The sequence below is a fragment of the Lathamus discolor genome, chromosome W, assembly GCF_037157495.1.
Source record: "Lathamus discolor isolate bLatDis1 chromosome W, bLatDis1.hap1, whole genome shotgun sequence".
Lineage (NCBI taxonomy): Eukaryota > Metazoa > Chordata > Aves > Psittaciformes > Psittacidae > Lathamus > Lathamus discolor.
This window is the reverse complement of record NC_088908.1, coordinates 2,978,388-3,004,919: the sequence shown is the minus strand read 5'-3', so window position 1 is coordinate 3,004,919 and position 26,532 is coordinate 2,978,388. Positions and strand designations below refer to the sequence as shown.

At 44.9% G+C, this 26,532-nt stretch overlaps 1 protein-coding gene across 1 annotated transcript in view; it reads left to right on the top strand.

Moving 5' to 3' along the window:
* The window catches only part of LOC136004485 (transportin-1-like), a 93,795-nt gene that overhangs the window by 8,227 nt on the left and 59,036 nt on the right, over positions 1 to 26,532 (top strand). The window lies entirely within an intron of this gene.

Here is a 26,532-nt window from a genome sequence, read left to right as displayed (position 1 = left end):
CAAAGTTGTGTTGGTGGTCTCTGAGGGTTGTTCTTCCAACAATCTTCATCACTTCTGGCAGCCTTTGAAGCATGTGCAGTAGATGCTCATACCAGCTTAATTGGTTTGTTAGCACCAGAGACATAATAATCCTCCTGCCCTCCTACTTATCAGTTAGTTTAACTGTAGCCTATCCTGGACACCTGCCATTCCCAGATACTCCTTATCCTTGCTTCCTGTTCTTCTAGACTGTTTTTCTTAAAACTATGTCAACTATAATGATTTATCTTGTACAAGAATTCTCAGTGTGTTTTCTAGATGTACTCTGTTTTTTTTCTATGTATCGTGCACCTCAGTAATTTTCCATTGCTACTGTTACAAAACAATCAAACTTAACATTACTTAAAACTGGTTCTAAAGGTTTATATATTCCATTTTGTAGATTTGTGTGTGTGTGTGTGTGTGTGTGTGTCCCCATCTCATCACCCAAATCAAATCTCCTTGAGGTATACGCTGGACTTCCACATCTTCACGTATTACCTGCCAAGAGCACCCCGGTCCCTTAGTGAAAGCAACCCCACAAGTGGGTTTTCCTTTACCTGAAGCAGGAATAACCCAGATTGTCTTCCCCAGCAAATTCTTTATGTGCACCACAGAAACTTTATCCCCCTCTACAGTATGTAAAAGTTCTGATTGGGCTGGGCCAGCCTGGCTGGCAGATTCCCTAGTGTTGAATAACCAGGTGGTTTTTGTGAAATGTGCATCCCAATGTTTGGAAGTCCCACCACCCATTGCTCTCAGTGTAGTTTTTGGCAGCCCATTGTACCGTTCGATTTTCCCAGAGGCTGATGTGTGATAGGGAATGTGATATACCCACTCAGTGCCATGCTCTTTGGCCCAGGTGTCTATGAAGTTATTCCAGAAATGAGTCCTTTTGCCTGACTCAGTTCTTTCTCTGGTGCTGTGCCACCACAAGACTTGTTTCTCAAGGTTCAGGATAGTGTTCCGGGCAGTGATGTGTGGAAAAGTGTACGTTTGAGCCTTGGTGCTTGCTGCCTTGGCTGGTCAGTGGGAGTGTGATATAGTCAATCTGCCAGGCCTCACCATCTTTGTACTTCAGCCATCATCCTCCATACCAGAGAGCTTTAACAGCTTGGCTTGCTTAACTGCAGCATGTTTCACATTCCTGAATTACCTGGGTGTTAGTGCCCAGGGTCAAGTCCACCCCTTGATCATCTATATGTTGCGTTTCTGCTTTGATGTCCTGAGGTGTTGTGGGCCCACTGGACTAAAAATAATTCACTTTTATGTTGCTAGTCTAAATCTGGAGGCTTTAAACTAGATGTGTTGGGGGAGGGGGGCATCATTCCATCCCAACACACCCAGTCAGTTGCCAGCACCTATAATAAATGCTTGGAACAATGTAGATATATTCCAGGTGCTCCAGCCAACGAGCCGGCTTCAATTGGAGCTCGTCTTAGATGCCTCTATACAAACGCCCGTAGCATGGGGAACAAACAAGAGGAATTAGAGATGTGTGCACATCTATGGGGGTATGATATAATAGGCATCACAGAAACATGGTGGGATGGCTCCTATGACTGGAGTGTTGGAATGGAAGGTTACAGGCTCTTCAGAAAAGACAGGCCAGGCAGGTGGGGAGGTGGAGTTGCCCTTTATGTTAGGGATAGGCTGGAGAGTATGGAACTCTGTCTGGGGGAAGGTGAGCAGTTTACAGAGAGTTTGTGGGTCAGGATTAAAGGGAAAACAGCTGTGGGAGACATTACTGTGGGAATCTGTTACAGGCCTCCTGATCAAGGAGAACCTGTGGATGAAGCACTCTACAGACAGATAGGAAAAGCCTCACGCTCGCAGGCCCTTGTTCTCATGGGGGATTTCAACCACCCTGACATATGTTGGAACGATGGCACTGCACGGCACAAGCAATCCAGAAGGTTCCTTGATTGTGTGGAAGACAACTTCCTTCTGCAAGTAATAGAGGAACTGACAAGGAGAGGTGCCATGCTTGACCTTGTGCTCACCAACAGGGAAGGGCTTGTTGAGAATGAGGTACTCCAGGGCAGCCTTGGATGCAGTGATCACAAGATGGTCGAATTTGAGATCCCCAGGACAGTGAGAAGAGCGTGTAGCAAGCTCACTGCCCTGGACTTCAAGAGAGCAGACTTTGGCCTCTTCAGGAGCCTACTTAGTAAGGTTCCATGGGATATAGCCCTGGAGGGCATGGGGGCCCAAGACTGTTGGTTGATATTCAAGGATCACCTGCTACAAGCTCAAGAGTGCTGCATCCCAACTAGAAGGAAGTGCAGCAGGAGGGCCAGGAGACCTCCTTGGATGGATAAGGAGCTGCTGAGGAAAATTCAAAGGAAAAAAGAGGCTTACAAAAAATGGAAGCAAGGACAGGCAGCCTGGGTAGAGTACAGGGATGTTGTCTGGGAAGCTAGGCACCAGGTTAGGAAGGCTAAGGCCCAGTTAGAATTAAACCTAGCCAGGGATGTTAAGGATAACAGGAAGGGATTCTACAGGTACGTAGTAAACAAAAAACAGACTAGGGACAAAATAGGCCCCCTGAGGAAGCTTTCGGGAGAACTGGCTACGCAGGATTTGGAGAAGGCTGAGGTTCTGAATGACTTCTTTCCCTCGGTCTTCACTGGCAAAGGCTCTGACTGCGCCACCCAGGTCTTAGAAGGTAGATGCAGGGACTGTGAGAATGAAGACCTTGGGCCCACTTTGGGAGAGGATCTGGTTCGAGACCATCTTCAAAATCTGAATGTGCACAAGTCTGTGGGACCTGATGGAATCCACCCGCGGGTCCTGAAGGAGGTGGCGAATGAAGTTGCTAAGCCACTGGCCATCGTATTTGAAAAATCATGGCAGTCAGGTGAAGTTCCCGACGACTGGAAAAAGGGAAATATAACCCCCATTTTCAAGAAGGGGAAAATGGAAGACCTGGGGAATTACAGACCAGTCTGTCTCACCTCTGTGCCTGGTAAAATCTTGGAGCACATTCTTCTGGATGGCATGCTAAGGCACATAAAAAACAACAAGGTGCTTGGTGACAGCCAGCATGGCTTCACTAAGGGGAAATCCTGCCTGACCAATTTGGTGGCCTTCTATGATGGGGCTACAGAATTGATGGATAAGGGTAAAGCAGTTGATGTCATCTACCTGGACTTGTGCAAAGCGTTTGACGCTGTCCCACATGACATCCTTCTCTCTGAATTGGAGAGATATCAATTTGATGGATGGACCACTCGGTGGATAAAGAGTTGTCTGGATGGCCGCACACAGAGTTGTGGTCAATGGCTCAATGTCCGGCTGGAGACTGGTAACGAGTGGTGTCCCTCAGGGATCGGTGTTGGGACAGGTCTTGTTTAACATCCTCATAGCTGACATGGACAGTGGGATTGAGTGTGCCCTCAGCAATTTTGTCTATGACACCAAGCTGTGTGGTCTGGTTGATATGCTGGAGGGAAGGGATGCCTTCCAGAGGGACTTTGACATGCTTGTGAGGTGGGCTGATGCCGACCTTATGAAGTTCAACCATGACAAGTGCAAGGTCCTACACCTGGGTTGGAGCAATCCCAGGCACAGCTACAGTCTGGGCAAAGAAGAGATTCAGAGCGGCCCTGCAGAGAAGGACTTGGGGGTGCTGGTCGATGAGAAAATGAACATGAGGCAGCAGTGTGTGCTCGCAGCCCAGAAAGCCAACCGTATCCTGGGCCGCATCAGAAGGAGCGTGACCAGCAGGGCGAAGGAGGTGATCCTGCCCCTCTACTCTGCCCTTATGAGACCTCACCTGGAGTATTGTGTGCAGTACTGGTGTCCTCAACATAAAAAGTATATGGAACTGCTGGAACAATTCCAGAGGAGGGCCATGAGGATGATCAGGGGACTGGAGCACCTCCCGTATGAAGACAGGCTGAGGAAGTTGGGGCTGTTCAGCCTGGAGAAGAGAAGGCTGCGTGGGGACCTAATAGCAGCCTTCCAGTACCTGAAGGGGGCCTATAGGGATGCTGGTGAGGGACTGTTCGTCAGGGACTGTAGTGACAGGACAAGGGGTAATGGGTTAAAACTTAAACGGGGGAAGTTTAGATTGGATATAAGGAACAAATTCTTTCCTGTTAGGGTGGTGAGACACTGGAATGGGTTGCCCAGGGAGGTTGTGAGTGCTTCATCCCTGGCAGTGTTCAAGGCCAGGTTGGATGAAGCCTGATGTGGTATGGTTTAGTGTGAGGTGTCCCTGTCCATGGTAGGGGGGTTGGAACTAGATGATCTTGAGGTCCTTTCCAACCCTAACTATTCTATGATTCTATGACTTCTAGTATTCCTGGACGACTGGCATTTCCTATTTGGGCTTGTGAGATTAGTGCGGCCATGTAGCGTCACTTGCCTGGTGTGTAGAGGAGATGCTGCCTTTGAATGTCCAGCTCAGCACAGGCAACCAGGGTGCCAGGAGGATCTGTCCTTCATTGCCAGTCACTTCTGAAGCAGCATGAACCAGGCTGCCAGTATCTCTTTTCAGTTGGATTATAGCCAAACTTGGGTCCTCTACATTCCCATCTCCAGAAGCTGAGGGGTTGACCTTGAGTTTCTAGTGGTGCTTTCTGACAGAGGCTCTAGGTAGGACCGTTCTCCCTGGCTGCAGTGTCAAATGCATTTTTGACATCTTGTCTGGTCCAGACTGGCCCAAGTTCTACTGCATGAACTTTTATTTAATTTTTTCAAAGGCTTGTTGTTGCTTAGGGTCCCATTTGAAATGGTTCTTCTTTGAGGTCACATGATAGAGAGGGCATACAATCAGACTGTAATTTAGGGTGTGCATTCTCCAGAACTCCAGAACACCTAAGAAAGCTTGTGTTTCTTATTAGTTGGTGGAGATATTGCTGTTATCTTGTTGATCATATCTGGTGATGTCCAGTGTTGGCATTTAATTCCCAAGACATTTATCTCCTGTACAGATTCTTTGGCCTTGCTCTGTTTTATGGCAAAACCGACTTTCAGCAGGATTTGGATTATTTTCCTCCCTTTCTCAAAGATTTCTTCCGCTGTATCACCCCACACAATAATGTGATCAATGTATTGCAGGTGTTCTGGAGCTTGCCCCTGTTCCAGTGCAGTCTGGATCAGTCCATGGCTGATGGTAGAGCTGTGTTTCCACCCCTGCTGATCACTCCTTGGCTCTCCAGTCCACGGATCATCTTATGGATGGGAATCGGGGATTGTCAGTTGGTGTTATATTGCCGCCAGTGCACTGTTGTGGTTGTGATTGGTGCTTGTTGTTCTTCAGCCTTCAGCAACCCCATAACAGGAGGATTTTCTGAGAGACCAGGCAAGGTGGACAGCTGCTCAATTTCATCTGTCTCCAAGGCAGCTATACCAAAAGCCAATTGGTACCCTTTTGGGTCCTTAAAAATATCCTCTCTTGAGATATAGGGATGCTGAGGAGGGAGTCTTCATTAGGCCCTGTAGTAATAGGACAATGGGAATGGGTTATAACTTAAACAGGGGAAGGTTAGATTAGTCATAAGTAAGAAGTTCTTTGCTGTGAGGATGCTGAGGGACTGGAATAGGTTGTCCAATGAAGTTGTGAATGCTCACTCCCTGGCGGTGTCCAAGACCGGGTTGGACAGAGCCTTGGGTGACGTAGTTTAGTGTGAGGTGTCTCTGCTCATGGCAGGGGGTTGGAACTTAATGATCTTAAGGTCCTTTCCAACCCTAAGTGTTCTGATTCTACATTCTGTGCCAAGGATGCATGGAGCCTCTGGACTAGTCACTGTGGTGTGCTTTTGCCACTGTTTCCTGCTCAGGCTGATTTCAGCTTCCAGTGCAGTCAGCTCTTGGGATTCTCCTGTCACTCCAGAAATAGAAATGGGTTGTACCACTTGATAGCTTGGTGGCCTTGGGTTGCACTCTGCAGTGCTATCTACTAGAGCCTTTTAGTCCTGTGGGACTGATGTGCCAGGCCACCTGATCCACACAGTCCAGTTAACCCAATTGTCCCTCTCCTCCACCTGGCTGGAGTAGGTATTCTTTATTGTAGTGCTGGGTGCAGACATGAATAGTTTTTCCAAGTTGAATGCATCTGTTACTTGCCAGCAGTGGTTATATGTTCAGCATACTCATGCATATTCACAACTTTCCCAAGAAACTTCTTGGCGTATTTTATTTAGTTTTAACTTGCGTGTCTGATTCGTGCGTTCCACTTTCCCACTATCCTGTGGTCTCTATAGGGTATGCAAATCCCACCTGATTCCTGAACGTTCTCCTACTTTCCTAACTACTCCTGCAACAAAGTGCAGACCTCTGTCCAAGGACAAGCTTTCTGGTACACCAAATTCCCGTATTATTTGATTTAATAAATATTCTACTTCACGAGCCATATTGATGTGACAAGGGAAAGCCTCTGGCTAACCAGAACACGTATCTATTAGTACCTATATATATATATATAGATATATAGATATATATATCTGAGCCTGTTAAGCTGTTCTGTGAAGTCCACTTGCCAATAGTCTCCTGGACAGTTGCTTTTGTTGTTCCAGGTGGGGGTCTCTTAGCATGGTAAGAATTTTGTAAACAAGGTTTACATTTCTTTATAACACTTTTATAATTCCAGCCCTTTGCATACTCAGAACTTGGAGATTTAAAGCCTCAGTCACTGATTCTGTTCCCCCATTAGTTGCCTGGTGTTTTTCCTCTCATAAGAGGCTGGGCAATTATTACTTGTGTGTTAGGTGTAACCCACTGTCCGTCATCATTGTTCTTGGCTCCCAGTAGGCTAGGTAATTTCTCATCCTGTGTTGGATAACTTGGAAATTCATTATCCAAGCACTGATAGTTATGAGGCAGTATTAATAAAAGGTCTCTGCCTGCAGCTTCTTTGTCTGCTTTTTGAACATAGCCATTACCAGTATTCACTGGAGTATTGTCAATTTTATATGCCTTAAAAGCAAATTTTGACTTTCTGGCAATTCCAGAACTCGGTAGCTTGATCAGATCAGTTTTCTCTGCTGATATGTTGGGGTAGCAGGGCTTTAGCCTCTCTTTTCTCATGTTTGGCTATGTTGCGGTTTAAGTCCAGCTGGTAACTCAGAACCACACAGCTGGTCGATCATTCCCCCCATTCCCCCCCCCCCCCCCCCCCCCCCCGCTCCCAGAGGGATGGGGAGGACAATCAAAAGAATATAAATCCCACAGGTTGAGATAAGAAGATAAGAACAGTCCAGTAACTAAGGTATAACACAAAACTACTACAGCTACTGCTAATAATAATAATGATAAAGGAAATAACAAGGTGACAGAATATAAAATTAAAAGGGGAAAAGGAAAAGAAAACAATAAACACAAGTGATGCTCACCACCCGCCAACCGATATCCAGCCTGACCCAAGCAGCGATCTGTGCCTTCTGGGTAACTCCCTCCAGTTCATATATTGGGCATGATGTACTGTGGTATGGAATACACTTTTGGCTAGTTTGGGTCAGGTGTCCTGTCTCTTCTCCCTTCTGGCTTCTTAAGCTACAGCCAACAATATTTTTATTTATTTATTTTTTTCCCTTAAACATTCCAGTTTTACTCTGGAACTTATGCCCCTATATATGCAATAACATTCCTAGTTGAAACCTGCAGACACTATAACCCACAATGCACAATATTGTATTATATCAACCAACAATATTAATAATTGGGGATTCGAACTCCTTTCTACCATTTGAACTGTTTCGGGGAACTTGCACCAGAGTAATGGTGGTCAGATTGCGATACATTTCTTGGGCTGCATTCATTATTTTTTCCAAATCATGTTGGTCCTCCCCCTTTAGCTATTGTGCCTTTTTCCTTATATATTCTGTGGATTGACCTTTTGTTAAATGGCCTAATTCCCTCCCTCCCTCCCTCCCTCGGATTCAGGATCAATAGTAGTTTATTTATGCATTGTCTCTTTAAATCTTTCCATGAATCTGGAGGGTGATTAATTTATGTTTTGCCTTATTTCATATAGCTTAGACCAGTTCACTGCCTTGGGGACTGCATTCCTAATACCGAACAAAATCCACTTCAAAGCCTGCCTATTCTGGTCCCAATTAGGGTCCCAGTTAGAATCAGCAGTAGGTATGTGAAGATTCACTATACCTGCCAATGTGCCTGCTGTTATTTGTTGCTCTGTTGTGGTCATAATAATCATATCCCTGTCAACGCTCTCAAAAGCATGATGCGTAATTACCAGCCACTTGTTTCCAAATATTCAAATCTATAATGGTAGAAGGCAGTCTTTATTGTGACTGGACCATCATTGCCCACAGCTTGTCTTAAAGGTGCAATCACAGTTTCCCCTTGTTTTCCCTAGTTTTCCCTGCTATAGGGTTAAATCCTTCAGCCCCCTCTTAACATCTCCCTTTCCAATGCCTTTGTGCTTGATTCTCATTGTCAGCACCTTTGGCTCTGTTATTCACAATACCTCTTCTCTGGGAAGGGGAGGCTACCATCAAATCCAAATCCTCCTTCTCCAGATTCCTCAAATGTTTAGTGCTTAACTGTCCTATGCTGCACAAAGAGCACCAGTGTTTAAGTGAATTTTAGTATCTTTCTCCAAGGACAATACTAACTGGTCCTGGGATGCAAGATTAAAACCACAATCCTTTTGCCATTCTGGATGATTTGTCAAAGTGAAAAACATTTCTACGTAAGCTACTTCAACCCACTTTCCTTCTCATCTCAAGAATAGCATCAGTTGTAACAAAGTATTATAATTAATTGTGCTGTTCACAGGCCACTTTCCCCCAAAATCCAGTTTGTACAACAGCCACCACTGATTACAGTATTTTACTAGTCTCCCAAATGACCAAACCACCCCGGGGGTCCACTGATTTGTGTCCAGTGTTGCAAAATGCAACCCAGAGGGGACTTTTTCAGGATTCCCCCTTTGGAGGCAGTGGTACCCATGATCCTGACCTCCACCCAGATACCAGAGTCCAGACAACCAGAACCAGGCTACCTTTACCCACCACACACGGCATACCTTGTGACTAATGGGGTAAAGGACCAGAAAGAATGCCTTTTTAAAGAAATAATATCAGGGTCTTCAGGAGGTCCCGAGTTGGTCTGGGGAGCTGTGGTTCCTTTCAGGGAAATTCCCTGATGCTGGCATGAAGGTCCCAGAGACTCCTCAGATCTGTGGAAAGCACGGCAGAGGGTCCCTGTTTGGGTGCCAAATTGTTACTGCGGAAGTTGGTAGGAGAAACTCTCCAAGACTCAATTTGGAGTTTTAGAAAGCAGCATTCTTTATTGCAGCGCTGGGCACACGCAAAAAGTTTTGCAAAGGTGAGCATACCCGTTACTTGCTGGCAGCAGCTATATATTTAGCATACTCATGCATATTACAGTATTTCCAGGAACTAATTATAAAATTTGCATCCTAATTAAGCATGTGCTTTCTTGCTGAGTGGGGTCTCTGATGGTCACCGATAGTCTTCCTCATTGTGTTTACTGAATGACCTCAGTGCTTGCGCATGCTTGCAAGGTCCTAGAGCTGAGTTAGCAGTTGGTATGTCTTTGCTTCTGTTCTCTTTGAGTCTCTCTTATCTTGAAGGTTATTATTTACTGTCTCCTTAGTTGTTACCAGTCCTGTTATGTTCTTTCCCACATCAGCTGGACATTCCTTACTCCCCATGTGTCAGCAAGTTAGAATAATTTGCTGTATTTTATTACTTTAGTTTAAAGCCACACACACTATTGTTACTTTAAACCTATAATTTAAGACTACAATAAGATTCTCTACTTTGTTCTTGTACAAAGGGACTAGAATTCCTTTTCATAGGAGCTGGAGTAAAATCAGCTCTTCCACTTCTGGGAAACTGCTCACCAGAGACTGAAGCAGCAACTTTCTTGGGAGGATCATCATTGACCATTGTTTTCCTTTTCAATTCACGCACCTGTTACTCCAGAACTGAGGTAGGTTTTCCATCTCACTTTCTCAAGTATTCTCTGTGATCCTGAAGGTAAAACCATAGGGTGGCCCATGGCTTTTACCCTCTGTATCTTCCTTCTTGGGCAATAGGGTGCCTTCTATTAATAGTTGAGATGCAGGTCTGTACACATCCTATCCAGCCCTCCACATCTCTCAATTGCTTGAACTCCTGGGACAGGAGCTTTTCCCACAGCTGAAACGATGGAAAGGGTGAGATTGTCTTCAAACTCCTGGAACTGATGACTCACTTCATTCACTGTTGGTGCCACTGCATCTCTCCAGCTCATTGATGCCAATGAGTTGGTGTATGATGGTGTTGCACTCCTTGTAAATTTCTGCCACATGGGTCATGTACATTCGACTTCATCTAGATCTACAGGTGCATTCCTGGCATCTGACTTATGATAGATCATCTCTAGAATGGCTAATTCCTTCAGGTACTGGAGGGCTTTCTCTATCATGGTCCACTTGGCTGGGTGACATATAATATTTGTCCTTGTAGGGATATCTTTCCTTCACAGCTGCCAACAGCTGCCTCCAGAGGCTAAGGACTCATTTCTCTTTCACAATAGCTTTGTCAATTCTCCCTTCCCTAGCAAGTGATCCTAGCTGCTTGGCTTCCCTAACTTCTAGTTTGTGACTGTAGGCCCCGTTGTCCCAGCATCGGAGCAACCAGGTGACGATGTGCTCATCCGTAAGACGGCTGAAATCTTTTTGCGTATTCTGCAGCTCAGTCAAGGACAGGGATTGAGAAAATCACACAGAATCACACAGAATCCCAAGGGTTGGAAGGGACCTAAAAAGATCATCTAGTCCAACCCCCCTGCAAGAGCAGGGTAACCTACAGTACATCACACAGGAACTTGTCCAGGCGGGCCTTGAATATCTCCAGTGTAGGAGACTCCACAACCCCCCTGGGCAACCTGTTCCAGTGCTCTGTCACTCTTACAGTAAAGAAGTTCTTCCTGATGTTAACGTGGAACTTCCTATGCTCCAGTTTACACTTTACCTCTTTCTCTGATTCTAGTACTAATTCCTCTCGTTCAGGTGTCACCCCCTTTGGTTCATGCATTGAGTCTTCATGTTACTTCATTACGAGTTGCTTTTTGTGCTTTTTGCTTGCTTTTCCCCTTGCTTATAGGGGCAACTGATATTGTCACAGATTGGTCCTTTAGTTCAGCTGCAGTGTCTTCACTGGTGTTGGAGTGGTTGCTGTGGTCATTGCTGGGGATGGAGCAGCCGTATTGTCTGTTACTTTGCCATCAGATCCAGAGACATCTTTTTCTTGCTCCTTACAGAGCAGGGCTATGTAGGCATAAGCTAAACCACAGCACATTGCAGCACATTGTTCCTCTCTGGTATTGCCAGGACGACAGCACACCTTGTCTAAGTGTTTTAGTAGTTTTTTTGGATCTTGCACTTGTTGAGGGTTGAAGTTCCAAAGCACTGGAGGGGCCCACTGACCTAGGAGCTTGCCCATACTATCCCCCACACCCTGCCACTCATGACTGTTCAGCCTCGGGGAGGATCTCTTTGTGGTATTCTTGGATAGTAGCTTAACCTTAGACAAGACCCGAGCTCAACCCTGCTTAGCTTCCAGCATCAGATGAGATTGGGTGTTCTCGGGGTGGTATGGCCGTGGGTAGAACATAAGCAGCATATGCAGTAGCATGCTGAATCCCAGCAAAAGGAACAGGCTAGCTTCAAGGGTACTCGAAAGGTATTCAAAATCTTTAAAATTCTCAAATGCTGCTGTAAATAGCCTGCTGAAGGAGCGGGTGTGATAGGATGTCACCCTCATAGGTTGGCCCTTGGAGGAAAAAAAAAAAAGAGGTGTAATTGTTAACAATTTCCATTACATGCCTCCCAAAGTATAGAGGTGATGGCAGTGCTAAGAACTCATACCAGATTGGTTTAATGGTCAATAATTGTATTTTATTACAAGACGTTATCATAAAGTACAACAAAATGAGAACCTTAGCATAGGCTCCAAAGCCAATAAACACTAAACCAGCAAATACTGGCTGCAAATAAGATGTAACATAATGAAACTCTGAGACCTTGCACAACAACTCCAAGGGCAAATAAATCAATATTGTGATTAGTGACTATTGATCCAAAACACTCAATTCTTATCATAAATACATTTTGACACACTCTGGTCAGATCTGTCATTATCACAACCTTTTGGGCCCCACGTTTGGCACCACACAGGACTGTCATGGTTTAATCCCAGCCAGTTGCACAGAACCACACAGCTGCTTGCTCGCTCCCCCACTTGTTTCCCCCCCCCAGCTTCCAGCTGGATGGGGAGGAGACTTGAAAGAATGTAAACCCTACGGGTTGAGATAAAAACAGTCTAGTAACTAAGGTATAATACAAAACTACTACTACTACCACCAATAATAATAATGATAAGGGAAATAACAAGGGGAAAGAATATAAAATTAAAAAGGGAAAGGGAAAAGAAAACAACAAACACAAGTGATGCACAAGACAATTGCTCACCACCCGCCAACCGATACCCAGCCTGACCTGATAAGCAATCTGGGCCTTTTGGGTAACTCCCCCCAGTTTATATACTGGGCATGACATTCTGTGGTATGGAATACCCCTTTGGCTAGTTTGGGTCAGGTGTCCTGTCTCTGATTCCTCCTGGCTTCCCATGCCCCTCCTCACTGGCAGAGCATGAGGCTGAAAAGTCCTTTATCGGGGTAAGTATTACAGAGCAACAGCTAAAAAGATTGGTGTGTTTATCAGCATTGTTCTCAGACTAAAGTCAAAAACACAGCACTGCACCACCTACTAAGAAGGAGAATAATGCCTGCTACAGCTGAACCTAGGACAAGCCACACACACTATTATTAGTTTAAATATATGATTTAAACCTGCAGGTTAATGGTTTGACTCAATGATCTTAAAGGTCTTTTCCAACCTAAATGATTCTGTGATTCTGTATTTAACTTTGGTTGCTAAAGATAATGCAGTCATTGTGGCTTGCAAGGGCTATAAATAATGTGGAAACTAAAGGAAAACTTCCTTGGCTTCTTTCCTGGCCAGACACATTAAATCTTAGTAATTGCTTATGAAGGAGGTTGTGGAAGGTCAGTGGACAGAATGCTGATTAATGTAATCAGAAACTGACCTTTATTCACTTCAGAGCACTGCCTTTTATAGCTTTCAAGCTTGGTCCCGCGCTTAAGATTTATAATGATTGGTTGCAAAGACAGCTGATTGGTCTTGACACATAATGCAAAGGCAGCTGATTGGTTCCTTCCTCAGCATCCAGGAGCTGTTTTCCTCCTGCAGAACTTCTGTATACCTGGCCACAACTTTGCCCTGAAGTAACCTGTGAACTAGGCCTTTAATCCTTACTACAAACTCTAACCAATGGCAAGAGTCCTGGATCGCTCACATGCCCATTGTTTGTTAAAAAGCCCTCAACAAATCCCCCTTCTTTATTTTGAGTGATCCAGACCCCTTTAATCATTCACGATACTACAGACATTAAGCAACGCCATACTATATTAATAATAACAACAAAGACTATAATGCTTAATAATATCATAATGCCTGATCTAAACAAATCTGCTAACCACACAGTAATACCTAAATTTTTGAGCCAACCATCCATACCATGATTGAACATTAATTTCTTCGTGTTATCTTTTAATTGGGATAGTTGTTGATGATTTGAACTAGAGTAGTCAGATAGATTCATACAACACATTCCTTCAAAATCTTCACAACCATGGCCCTGTGCTAAAAACAAAAAATCAATGGCTGCATGATTTTGTAAAATTGCATGCCTAACACTGTCTTCTAATAATTCTGATAAGACATTAGATGTGATATTAATCTGTTTTGCAGTCCAGCAAGCTAAACGTTCTATGTCTTTTAGTGCTCTCCCAGCCATCGCCCCAGGAATAAAAATGGACATAAAAACTCTTCTGACTTTACCTAACATATTAACATTATCATCACAGTTTGGTCCTAGTTGTTCTACTGATCTTCTTCACTGCTCGGTTTTACTTTTATAAAATGATAGCATATCCCTCATTCTGGGAGCAAACATAGTCAACTTCCCTATATAACATGGCCCTTCCTGAATGTTTTTTGGTACCCCTTGCCAAGCTCTATGTCCACAGATAAAAAAATATCCTTTAGGAAATTGTTTTGCCGAATTATTATTCCAAATAGAAAATTTACTACCTAGGGTCTCAGCACCTATTGCTCCATTACAATATCTGTTTTTTCTATAATTTTTATAATCATATTTCTTATAAAAGTTTACCCCTGTAGGTGCCAATCCCCCAAAATAAAAACATGACCCATTGTCTCCTAAGGATCACCAGAGATCTAACTCCTGAGGGTCCTAAGGCATTGTGGCATTTAAGGCATTAATGGTCATTGCTCCAGCCATCCCTGTTTGATTCACTTCCCCATAACAGCAGGCTGGTTTGTTTTCTGGAACAGTACAATCATAAATTCTATGACATGTCTGGTTAATGAAAGAGCCATTTAAAACCATCCTGTTATTTATCCAATTGGTCCAGTCTGCCAGGTGCAGGTAAGGGATGCCGATTAAACAAGTACGAAAAGGGTCCCCAGGAGTGGCCATGGAGAGACAGACGGATGACTGGTTTGTTTGGTTTGCCCAGGTGATCCACATGTTCTCTCGTGGTTCTGTGGTATGTAATGCTTGACCGAAAGTCATAGCCATCATCCACCAACTTATAATTGAGGCTATTCTGAGGTTTCCTTGATCGGTGATTTCCAAGGTTTTACCCATCATGCTGGAATCCAACGAGGGCCTTCTCCTGTAATTAAACACATATAGCCTCGACCAGTCATACAAACCTCAACTGGCCCCTTCCATTCTCACGTTTTGAGATCTTTGTATTGATCAAAAATCTTCCTTTTTTTTGTTAACCCTGATTTTAAGGCACTACTGTGAATTACTATGGGAGGTTCTTCCCTTTCTCCTGCCAGGCGTAAATAATTTAACACATATTATGCTTTTGCCAAGCGTTCAATAGGTCCTACACCGCTCTCCCCCCTTTTTTGTTTAAGTAACAGGTTTTTAAGGGACTGGTGAGCCCCCTCAACAATTGCTTGTCCAGTGGGTGAATTAGGGAGTCCAGTGAGATGTTTCACACCCCAAAGCGAGCAAAAGCGCTGAAATCTAGAAGAAGTATAGGCTGGAGCACTGTCTGTTTTAAGAGATAGGGGTACACCTAAGATGGCAAAAGAGGCGTGAAGGTGTTTCACAACATGGTGAGAAGTTTCTCCAGTTTGAGTGATGGCCCAAATTGCCATGGCAAAGGTGTCGACAGAGACATGTACGTATTTTTGGCGTCCAAATTCTGGAACATGAGTGACATCCATTTGCCAGAGTTGTAGTGGTAAAATGCCTCGAGGATTTACTCCAACACCAAGGCCAAAGCCTGTCTGTTGACATGCAGGACAACAGTTCACAATTCCTTTTATTTCAGTAAGATTAGTCTGATTTGAAGTCACTTGAATCTTTATAACATGTGGCATACCAGTGAATCCTACACACCATGTAACTGGTCACAGTAATGGGGATTTAACAAATGTCCCCAGTATACTTGTCCATTATCCATGGTCACACATAATAGAACAGATATTACAAAGATTTCTGTCATTGCCATTTCTTTATGTTGTTGAGTTCTGGGGCTTTATATGTTTCGCTGGCAGCCAGTATGGGCCTCTCGATAGCTGTACACAGCCATATCCTTGACCCCATGTCAGCAATGGCACTGGTCCTATCCACTCATTATCATGTAGGTCTTTATATAGAACCAGTGGTGTGGACAAGGAATCGTTTGTCATGTGGAGGAAATCCTTGCATTCCCTTTTTTTGTTTTATATGTCTTTTAGATGACCCTACTTGAGCAGGAGATTTGGACTAGATCCATACCTCCAACATACGCCAGCCACAGGCTGCTGGGCCTGCCCTTTTTCTCCTGGATGGCTCTCTGATAACAGGGGAGGCCATCCCTCACATCAAGGTCTGGCATGGCATGTGTCCCCACCGCTCCACACCTGCTGGGTTGCAGCCAGTAGTGGAGCTAAAGGTTCTTCTTGGTGGCAAACACAGAGGCCAAGCCAGTCTTGCCCTTGACTGTGGTAGCGGGCATTTGGCCAACCTCAGTCCTTGCACCTTGTTGTCAATGCAGAGTTTCACCTGCTTCATCCAGTAACAAGTCACTACTATGGCAAAGCACATACAGATTTACATTAGCAGAGTAACTCTTACAGGGTGCAGCAGCATGTTGAAGATGCTGGTGGCAGCGAGGGACTAGCCAAAGAAATTTCTTACCAGTGGAGTTCTCCCACCCTCTTAATTTGTTCCATTACCTGCTTTATAACACTACCGTCATATTAGAATCTTTTTAGCTTTTGCCTTAGCATTTTCTAGCAGCTGCTGCAAATTTGCATGCTCTAACATCTCTTTTTGCAAGTGACAAATCCATACAATACAAGGTGTAGTTTCTTATTAGCAACTGGCTAGTAAATACAGGTGCTTTTATACACAAAATCACAGCCTCTAATAATAGCTACTTTACAAGCATGCTTACTCAAGTTGTTAATTTTCAGTTGCCTCCAAGTGATGTTTTGCAATCATTCATTTTTCTCTTCTTCTATCTCATTCTGCTTGGGGTATTCACGGTCGGCTCCTGCAGCTGAGGCATTGGGTTTTTCCACTTGTCTGTCCGACTCATGGCAAGGCTTGACAAACTTTGCAGGCAGCTGCCATGGACCTGTAGGTAGGAGGACACAAATATACCCCCTCTTCCAGGTTATCAGTTCTTGAAAAGTAGACAGGTTAAAGTGTTTCCTTAAAGTAGAGGCATTCTGATGCAAAAGGAATGTAAAGCAGCTGCAGAAGTAAACTGCACATTTTTAACAGTCAAGGAGTTTGCTGCATCATTACCCATTTTTTTTTTTCTTTTTTCTCTGTCACCCTGATGCTGCTTAGGTGACGGCTGATAAAGCTTCTGGTTGCACTACCCCTCTTGCTTTTTCAGTTAAAAGTTCTTGTTTCAAGCGATCTCTTCCTCCAAGTCTTGTATGTGCCCACTGTGTTGCAGGCGCTCTTTAGGCTTTGTCTGTGATGTCTCTACAAACTGCCTCAACATTTCAACAGATGGAGAGGTTTGGTTTTTGTTTCTTGGGGTTTTTTTGGGGGGGGGGTTTGTTGGTTTTTTTTTTTTTTGTTTTTTTGTGGGTTTTGTTCTGGTTTTTTTTTTTTCTTGACTCCACTGCTCCACTGTCCATCCTGGCCCTTCCACCTGTGGAGCACTGGGTGCCGAATCGGAGGGCAGCTTCTTTTGAACATGGGGACTGAACTGTTATCAAATAACTTTTTTTTTTCTTTCCCTAAGTTGCTCACCCTGCTTTGCATGGCTACAAACACTGGCCTGCTCGGCAGCAGCTATAAATTCCTGCCTACTCCACAGCAGCAACCATAAATACCTGCCAGCCATCTCCCTTTTGCATTAACCCTTTCTTGCCTAAAATGTTAAATTGCTATCTGTTAAAAACTTTTACATGAACCTGACAACAAAAAAAAAAATACACAGAACACCATCTGCTCTCATCACACACACACACACGTATGGGATCCCACATGCACACTCCACACAACTGCAATATTTGAAACACAAAATTCAGACAATCATTACTCCCACTACACAGTCCCATGTACAGAACGTGGCACAAGGACCCTGTGAAGACTATCAGGAAACCAGCTCCAAGAAACATCATTGCAGTGTGAAGTGGCAGGCTCAACCTTAGCAAGTGTCCCTGCAGAGGCTCTGCCTCCCCCACATTGCATGAGGCTTGGGCTTTTATACTGACCAAAATGCACACTCATTCCGACACAGGTGGCCAGCCTACGTCAGAAGAAGTGGCCAGCAATATCTATAAAGGTCTCCAAGCGTCAATAGAAACATGGACATACTTATATGTGCCAACTTCTAGTACATGAGTATTACAGAGGGACTGTATCAAATGAGTTGTATATGGGGCCCCAAGTCCACTGTCCACCACAGTCTGCCTGATACCCCTGATAGGAGCATCTGCGAGACCTTCCCACTGCGGGTCTTGATCCAGCACATACAGGGAAAGCACACAATACATCTGCATCCCCCACCCATCTCGCTTCTCCCTCTACAGCTGCCCATTTATCATGAGGATCTGGGGGATATAAATCAGACTCCTTTTCCGGATCAATAGGCCCCGGGTCAAAACGACCATCCAGGTCAGCATCAGAATTATCAGGCATCAGAACCTCAGGAGCAGCAACAACAGCAATCTGATGAATATACACAGGCTCCTTCTCGGGGTCAATATGGACTGGATCAAAGGATCATCTTAATCTCTGTCTTCAGTCTTCGCAGCCGCGGTGGCAACTGGTGGAGGTTTGGGGGGCCTGCGGGGGCAATGGGCTCCATGATCTTTTTTTTTTTTTTTTTCAGGAGCTGTTGATTGTGATGGTTGAAGGGGGTTTACGATTAAGGCTTGTACTGGCATCGGGACTGGGGTTTGTATCGGCGCCGGTCCGGGCACTGATATCGGGGAAAATAGTTCATTTGAAGCAGATTCTATCCCAGAGGAATTCGGCGAAAGCGCAGCAAACGCAGACGCAGTGGCTGCCCTTTCACTTTTCATTTCTTCTGAAGTCTCTTTAATCCGTCGCCCCAAGGTAGCTAATTTATGAGCCTCCTTGGATCCCTTACTAATTTCTTCCCAGAAAGTGGATCCAATCTGGTCCCAGGTGTGTAGCTCAAAAGCTGCACCCACTCCCAAAATGAGCTCCCGGTCCTTAGCCCATTTTAAAAGGGCTTTTAAGGTACCGTCATCATATGTCAGTCCTCTCTTAGAAAGGATATGTTGGAGGAGCTTTACTGCTGCCGCCTCTTCTTTTGACAGTGAGACACCCATCTCCTCCCCGACCGCTCACATCTCTTAGATGAGATTCCCTCTCTCGTCATGCTTCCCTTTCCATGTGGATACCTCAGAGTGCACTCTGTTTCTCCGGTTGCCAGGACAGCAACCCCTTTGGTCAGCTTTTCTGCTCCCCTCCTATTCCAGCTGTTTTTCAAACAATAGCAAGAGGGTCCCTGTTCAGGTGCCATTTGTGGAAGATCAGCGGACAGCACGCTGATTAATGTAATCAGAAACTGACCTTTATTCGCTTCAGAGCACTGCCTTTTATAGCTTTCAAGCTTGATCCCGCGCTTAAGATTTATAATGATTGGTTTCTACACATGATGCAAAGACAGCTAATTGGTCTCTACACATAATGCAAAGGCAGCTGATTGGTTCCTTCTTCAGCATCCAGGAGCTGTTTCCCTCCTGCAGAACGTCCGCATACATGGCCACAACTTTGCTCTGGAGTTATCTGTGAACTAGGCCATTAATCCTTACTACAAACTCTAACCAATGGCAAGAGTCCTGGATCGCTCACATGCCCATTGTTTGTTAAAAAGCCCTCAACAGGAGGTTTTTTTTTTTTCTTTAAGATGTGCATACATATTAGTTGATTATAGTTATGTGAAGAAATCATAATTGCTCATTTTAAATTTGTGTAAATTGATGCAGAGATTTTACTCTGAATTCAGAGTATTTCAGGCAAACTTAAGTGAGAATTTATGTCATTTTCCACCTGACCTTTGCTATTGACAACTTCAAAATGGTAAACAAAATGACAGAATTATTTGGTTTGACTTGCCAAGTAATAATAATAGAGCAGTTTGTCCTCTCATCTAGTCTTTAATAATTTTATTTAAAATAATGTAGAATAGAATCATAGAATAGAAGAGAATCCCACCCATGTTGAAAGGGACCTCAAGGACCATCTGGTCCAACCTCTCCAGACAAAGCATGACCTAGAATAGATGTTACCAGCAGCCTGTCCAGCTGAATCTTAACAGTGTCCAACATTGGGGAATCCACCACTTCCCTGGGGAGATTATTCCAGTGGGTGATTGTTCTCACTGTGAAAATTTTTCCTCTTGTGTCCAGCCAGAATCTCCCCAGGAGTGACATGTGTCCATCACCCCTTGTCTTTTCCATTTGATTCTTTGTAAAAAGGGAGTCTCTGTCTTCTTTGTAACCACCCTTTAAATCCTGGAACATAGAATCATAGAATAGTTAGGGTTGGAAAGGACCTTAAGATCATCTAGTTTCAACCCCCTTGCCATGGGCAGGGATGCCTCACACTAGACTGTTGCCCAAGGCTCTGTCCAACCGGGCCTTGATGCCTGCTACGAGATCTCCCCTGAGCCTTCTTTTCTCTAGGCTGAACAAGCCCAGCTCTCTCAGCCTTTCCTTACACAGCTTCCCAGCCCTTGGATCATCTTTGTGGCCCTTCTCCAGACCCTCTCCAGCCTGTCCACATCTTTTTCTTTTGTAGAGCAGGGACCAAAACAACACTGTATTCCAGGTGTGGCCTGACAAGCACTGAGTACAGTGGGATAATGACTTTATTTCTGCTGGTGATGCCCCTATTGGTGGAACCCAGCATCCTGTTGGCTTTCTTTGCCACAGCAACACACTCTTCACTCATATTGAGCTTGCTGTGCACCAGAACCCCAGGTCCCTTTCCACAGAGCTGCTCCCCAGCTGGGCAAATAAATCCGTTCTCCTAGAAGAGTTGTTGGCCCTTGAAATGCAGTGTTGTGCAAGTGGAAGAACTTTTATTTTTAGGCTGTTTAGATTTTGGTGGGTATTTAAAACCTTTAGCATAGGTGAATTGTTGTGAATATATATGCATAGTGTGGATTCCTGGTTTATAAAGTTACAGAACTCTATGTAAAACTATGTAAGTGCCTGAGGATTGACGGATGGCAAAGGTCACACCAGTCTATAAGAAGGGCAAGAAGGAGGACCCGGGTAATTATAGACCGGTCAGCCTTACCTCCATCCCTGGAAAGGTGATGGAACAACTTATTCTTGACTCCATCACTAGGCATATCAAGGATGAGGAGGTCATTAAGAACAGCCAACATGGTTTTATGAGGGGGAAGTCATGTATGACCAACCTTATAGCCTTCTATGAGGAAGTGACTAGGTGGAGGGATGATGGTAGAGCGGTAGATGTAGTTTTTCTTGATTTCAGTAAGGCATTTGATACTGTCTCCCACAGCATCCTCATAGATAAGCTAAAGAAGTGTGGGCTTGACGATCAAGTAGTGAGGTGGATCGAGAACTGGTTGAAAGGAAGAAGGCAGAGAGTTGTGGTCAATGGCGCAGAATCTAGCTGGAGGTCTGTGACTAATGGAGTCCCTCAGGGGTCGGTGCTGGGACCGGTGCTGTTTAATATTTTCATCAATGACCTGGATGAGGGAACTGAGTGCACCCTCAGCAAGTTCGCTGATGACACAAAACTGGGAGGAGTGGCTGACACACCAGAAGGCTGTGCTGCCATTCAGCGAGACCTGGACAGGCTGGAGAGTTGGGCGGGGAGCAGGGTAACCTACAGTACATCACACAGGAACTTGTCCAGGCGGACCTTGAATATCTCCAGTGTAGGAGACTCCACAACCCCCCTGGGCAACCTGTTCCAGTGCTCTGTCACTCTTACAGTAAAGAAGTTCTTCCTGATGTTAACGTGGAACTTCCTATGTTCCAGTTTACACCCATTGCCCCTTGTCCTATCACTGGATATCACTGAAAAAAGCCTAGCTCCATCATCCTGACACCTACCCTTTACATATTTGTAAACATTGATGAGGTCACCCCTCAGTCTCCTCTTCTCCAAGCTAAAGAGACCCAGCTCCCTCAGCCTCTCCTCATAAGGGAGATGTTCCACTCCCTTAATCATCTTTGTGGCTCTGCGCTGGACTCCTTCAAGCAATTCCCTGTCCTTCTTGAACAGAGGGGCCCAGAACTGGACGCAATATTCCAGATGCAGCCTCACCAAGGCTGAGTAGAGGGGGAGGAGAACCTCTCTTGACCTACTAACCACTCCCTTTCTAATGCACCCTAAGATGCCATTTGCCTTCTTGGCCACAAGAGCACATTGCTGGCTCATGGTCATCCTCCTATCCACCAGGACCCCCAGGTCCCTTTCCCCTTCACTACTTTCCAGCAGGTCAACCCCCAACCTGTACTGGTACATGGGGTTATTCTTCCCCAGATGCAAGACTCTACACTTGCCCTTGTTGAATTTCATCAAGTTTCTCCCCGCCCAACTCTCCAGCCTATCCAGGTCTCACTGAATGGCAGTACAGCCTTCTGGTGTGTCAGCCACTCCTCCCAGTTTTGTGTCATCAGCAAAACTGTCCCTTCTGAACAACCCGTAGCCATCCACTGCAGCACTCCAGTCATGCAGATTGTCCCACTATGTTTCTGTGATGGCAATTATGTCATGATTTCCCTGCTTCACAATGGCTTCCAGCTCCTCCTGTTTGTTGCCCATGCTGCAGGCATTGGCAAAGATATATTTAAGTTGCCCAGTGCATCTGTCCTCCCAACAGTGGCATGCTACCCCCTGGCTCATTTCTAGCAAGCCTGTTTTTATCCTGTTCTCCCTTTGCATCTAATTTAAAGCCCTCTCTATGAGCTCTGCTAGCTCCTGGGCTTAGGATCCTTTTACCCCTTTGGGACAGGCATACCCTATCTGCTGCCAGCAGGCCTAGTGCCATGTAAACCAAGCTGTGGTCAAAAACCACAGAATTCTGACACTGACACCAGCCTCAGAGCAAGGAATTGATTTGTGAGATTTTCCTGATGCTTCCATTGCCACTGCTTGTGACTGTCAGGAGGGAGGAGAAAACTACTTGATCTCCCAAATCCTGAACCAGTCACCCCAAGGCCCTTGAAGTCCTTCTTGAGTCCTCTCAGGCTTCTTATTGATGAAACTTTCTCATTGCCCACCTTAAAGACTAGTAAAGGATAGGAATCATTAAGTTATACCAGATGAGGGAGTTTTCTGGTGATGTCCCTTACCCTGGCCCCAGGGAGGTAGCAGACTTCCCTGTGAGTCAGGCTCAGTCGACACATGGGGCCCTCTGTTCCTCTCAGGGTGGAGTCACCAATCACACTCTTTTCTTAACAGAGTTGGTCATGATAGGAGGCATTTTCCGACTCACCCCTGGCGACTCTTCTAACCTGGAAGATCCCTTATCTACTTCATCATCTTCCTCGTTTTCCTGTTCCTCAAGTAGCAGGAGCTGGTGTCTGTTGTAGAGGGGTACTTGTGAAGGTGACATGAGCTGCAGGGTAGTACGCCATCTTCTGAGGAATAACCTGTTTCCGATCTTCCTTGTTTCCTATGTCCCCTTCGTCTGCCTGGTGGCAAGAGGGTATTGGATCCTTAATTTATTTCAGTTTGGGTTGCTGGTTTGCTTCTGTCAGGGATGGTAGAGTATGGCTCCACCAGTCAATCTCCTCTTCAGATTCCCTTATGCTCCTTAGCCATTCCACCTCTTCCCGTAGCCCTGCCACAATGCAGAGCAAATCATCAACCTGGTTACATCTTGCACAGCTACCATCCAACATCACAGACCAGTCAGTCTCACCTCTGTGCCTGGCAAAATCTTGGAGCACATTCTCCTGGAAGGCATGCTAAGGCACATGAAAAACAACAAGGTGCTTGGTGACAGCCAAGGTGACCACCCTTCACTAAGGGGAAATCCTGCCTGACCAATTTGGTGGCCTTCTACGATGGGGCTACGGAACTGATGGACAGGGGTAGAGCAGTTGATGTCATCTACCTGGACTTGTGCAAAGCGTTCGACACGGTCCCACACGACATCCTTGTTTCTAAATTGGAGAGACATCAATTTGACAGGTGGACCACTCGGTGGATAAAGAACTGGCTGAATGGCCGCACACAAAGAGTTGTGGTCAATGGCTCAAGAGGGGACTTTTTTCTTTTTTTTCCTGTTGAGAGGATGACATCCTTGAGCACCTTCTGGATGGCCACTGGCTGAGCTTATCTCTTAAGCTTGCCAGTCTTCAGCACCCTTCCTGCTCGCACTGCCTGTGCTAACTGCCTTGCCTTGCTCCCGCTCCCAGGGGGAGTGTTGTATTGATTTAGGGGTGCTGCCGTCCCTCCTGGTGCCCACCCCCTTTGAGTCGGCTGCTGTGTCAGCAGAGCTGCTGGCTTCTGGGCAAGTCCTGACAAGGAGTTGAGGCTCCCTTCATGGCTGAAGCCATCCTCTCTGGAGCTACTCATCTCGGCAAAAAGAGTAGAGTGCCTCCTCAGCAAGTTTACTGATGATACAAAACTGGAAGGAGTGTCTTACGCCCCAGTGTGCTTCAGAAGGATCTAGACATGCTGGAGAGATGGGCATGGAAGAATCTTTTGAAATTCAACAAAGTCAAGTGCAGGGTCCTGCACCTGGGAAGGAACCCCACGCACCAGTACAGGTTGGGGGCTAACCTGCTGGAAAGTAGCTCTGCAGAGAGGGACTTTGGTGTCCTTGTGGAAAATGAGAGAGAAATGGAGCTCTTGGAGCAAGTCCAGCAAAGAGCTACAAGAATGATTAAGGGTCTGGAGCATCTCTCCTATGAGGAAAGGCTGAGGGAGCCAGGCCTGGAAGAGAAGGCTTGGGGGGGATCTGATCAGCGAGTATAAGTATCTGAAGGGAGGGTGTCAGGAGGATGGAGCCAGACTCTTCTTGGTGGTGTCAGGCAACAGGACAAGAGACAATGGGCATAAACTACAACACAGGAAATTCCAACTGGATATGAAGAACTTCCTTACTGTGATGGTGACTGAACACTGGAATAGGTTGCCCAGAGAGGTTGTGGAGTCTCCTTCCCTGGAGATACTCAAGAGCCATCTGGACAACATCCTAGTCAATGTGATCTTGGTGGCCCTGCTTGAGCAGGGAGGTTGGACTAGATAACCCTTGGTGGTCCCTTCCAACTTCAACCATTGTGCTATTCTGTGAAGATATATTTCTTTAATTTGTTTATATTTCTGTTGGGATGTTATTAGTTTTGAAGGCCTAGAATAGATCTGTGTGTTAACTGTAATTCTTGGTGCAAAGAAACTTCGTACATCCTTACTTCTTGCCAAAATCAGGTCTTCTGTTCTGGTTTGGGCTGGGATAGAGTTAATTTTCTTCACAGTAGCTGGTATGGGGCCGTGTTTTGGATTTGTGCTTGAAACAGTGTTGATAACATCAGGGATGTTTTATCTATCGCTGAGCAGTGCTTACACAGAGTCAAGGCCTTTTCTGCTCCTCACACACACACCTACCAGCTTGTAGGCTGGGGGTGCACAAGGAGTTGGGAGGGGACACAGCTGGGACAGCTGACCCCAGCTGACCAAAGAGATATTCCAGACCACATGGTGTCATGTTCAGCGTATAGAACTAGAGGAAGAAGAAGGAATAGGGAGTGTTTGGAGTGACAGAATTTGTCTTCCCAAGTAACCATTGTGTGTGATGGAGCCCTCTTGTCCTGGACACCTGAACATCTGCCTATGATGGGAAGTGGTGAATGAATTCCTTGTTTTGCTTTGCTTCCATGTGTGGCTTTTGCTTTCTCTATGAAACTGTCTTTATATTAATCCACAAGTTTTCTCACTTTTACCCTTCCGATTCTCCCTGCCATACTGCCACAGGGGGAGTGAGGTGAACGGCTGTGTCGGGCTCAGCTGCCTACAAAGGTTAAAACACATCAGCTTCATACAAGAAAAAAAATCCAAGAAGGAGCTAAAATAAGTAAATATAATTTAATTAATTAAATGTAATTAAAAATAGCTTCATGTGCTGACTCAGATTGCTGTAAACAGTAATTTTTTTTTCTTATACTAGAAACTAATCCTTTATATGTAGAACATCCATATCTCACTTTCAGCAGGTTTCAGAAGTAATACCAAGTTATTCATGCCCTTGGTTGAAGTAAATGTCTCTGCTCCAGCATAACTGAAATATCTAGGCTGTTCTTTTTCCTCTCCTCCTCTTGTCCCAGTAATGTAGAGGAATTTGCAGGCAAAAAGAGCTCAGTGAAGAGAACTGAAACTTTTGACTAAAATTATTAGTCTGTTTAGGTCAATTCTGGTGGCTTTTTTCTTATGGTTCATACTATATAACACTTACATGTTAACATCGTAGGCCTTTTTTCTTCATTCTCTAATTATTAATTTAATAGATTATTAGAACAGATGGTATCTGAAGGAAGTACAATATTTTGTAGAAAAATTAAACACTATTTTCCTGGGAGTAGGGGGTGGCAGACTTACTGCATACTCTCTACCTCATTTTTAGGTCTTACTATGGTGAAGGCTGTGTTATCATCTATTTCATACATTAATAGTGCTACAGTAAGCCTGTCAATATAATTAGAATGTCTGAATGTCTTTGGTTCACTAATCTCTTTCATGAGTCTCCTATATCCCATGAGTTCAGATCTATTCCTTGCTTATATCTATATGAAACTTTCTTAAAATGTAGAATTTGCAGTACTGATATTCTAATTTTGAATGAATAGAAATCATGAACTCTGAAACTAAAAAACTTTGCTATATGAATTTGTGGATGGATTTGGAAGGAGAGATAAAGATATAAAGACTAATA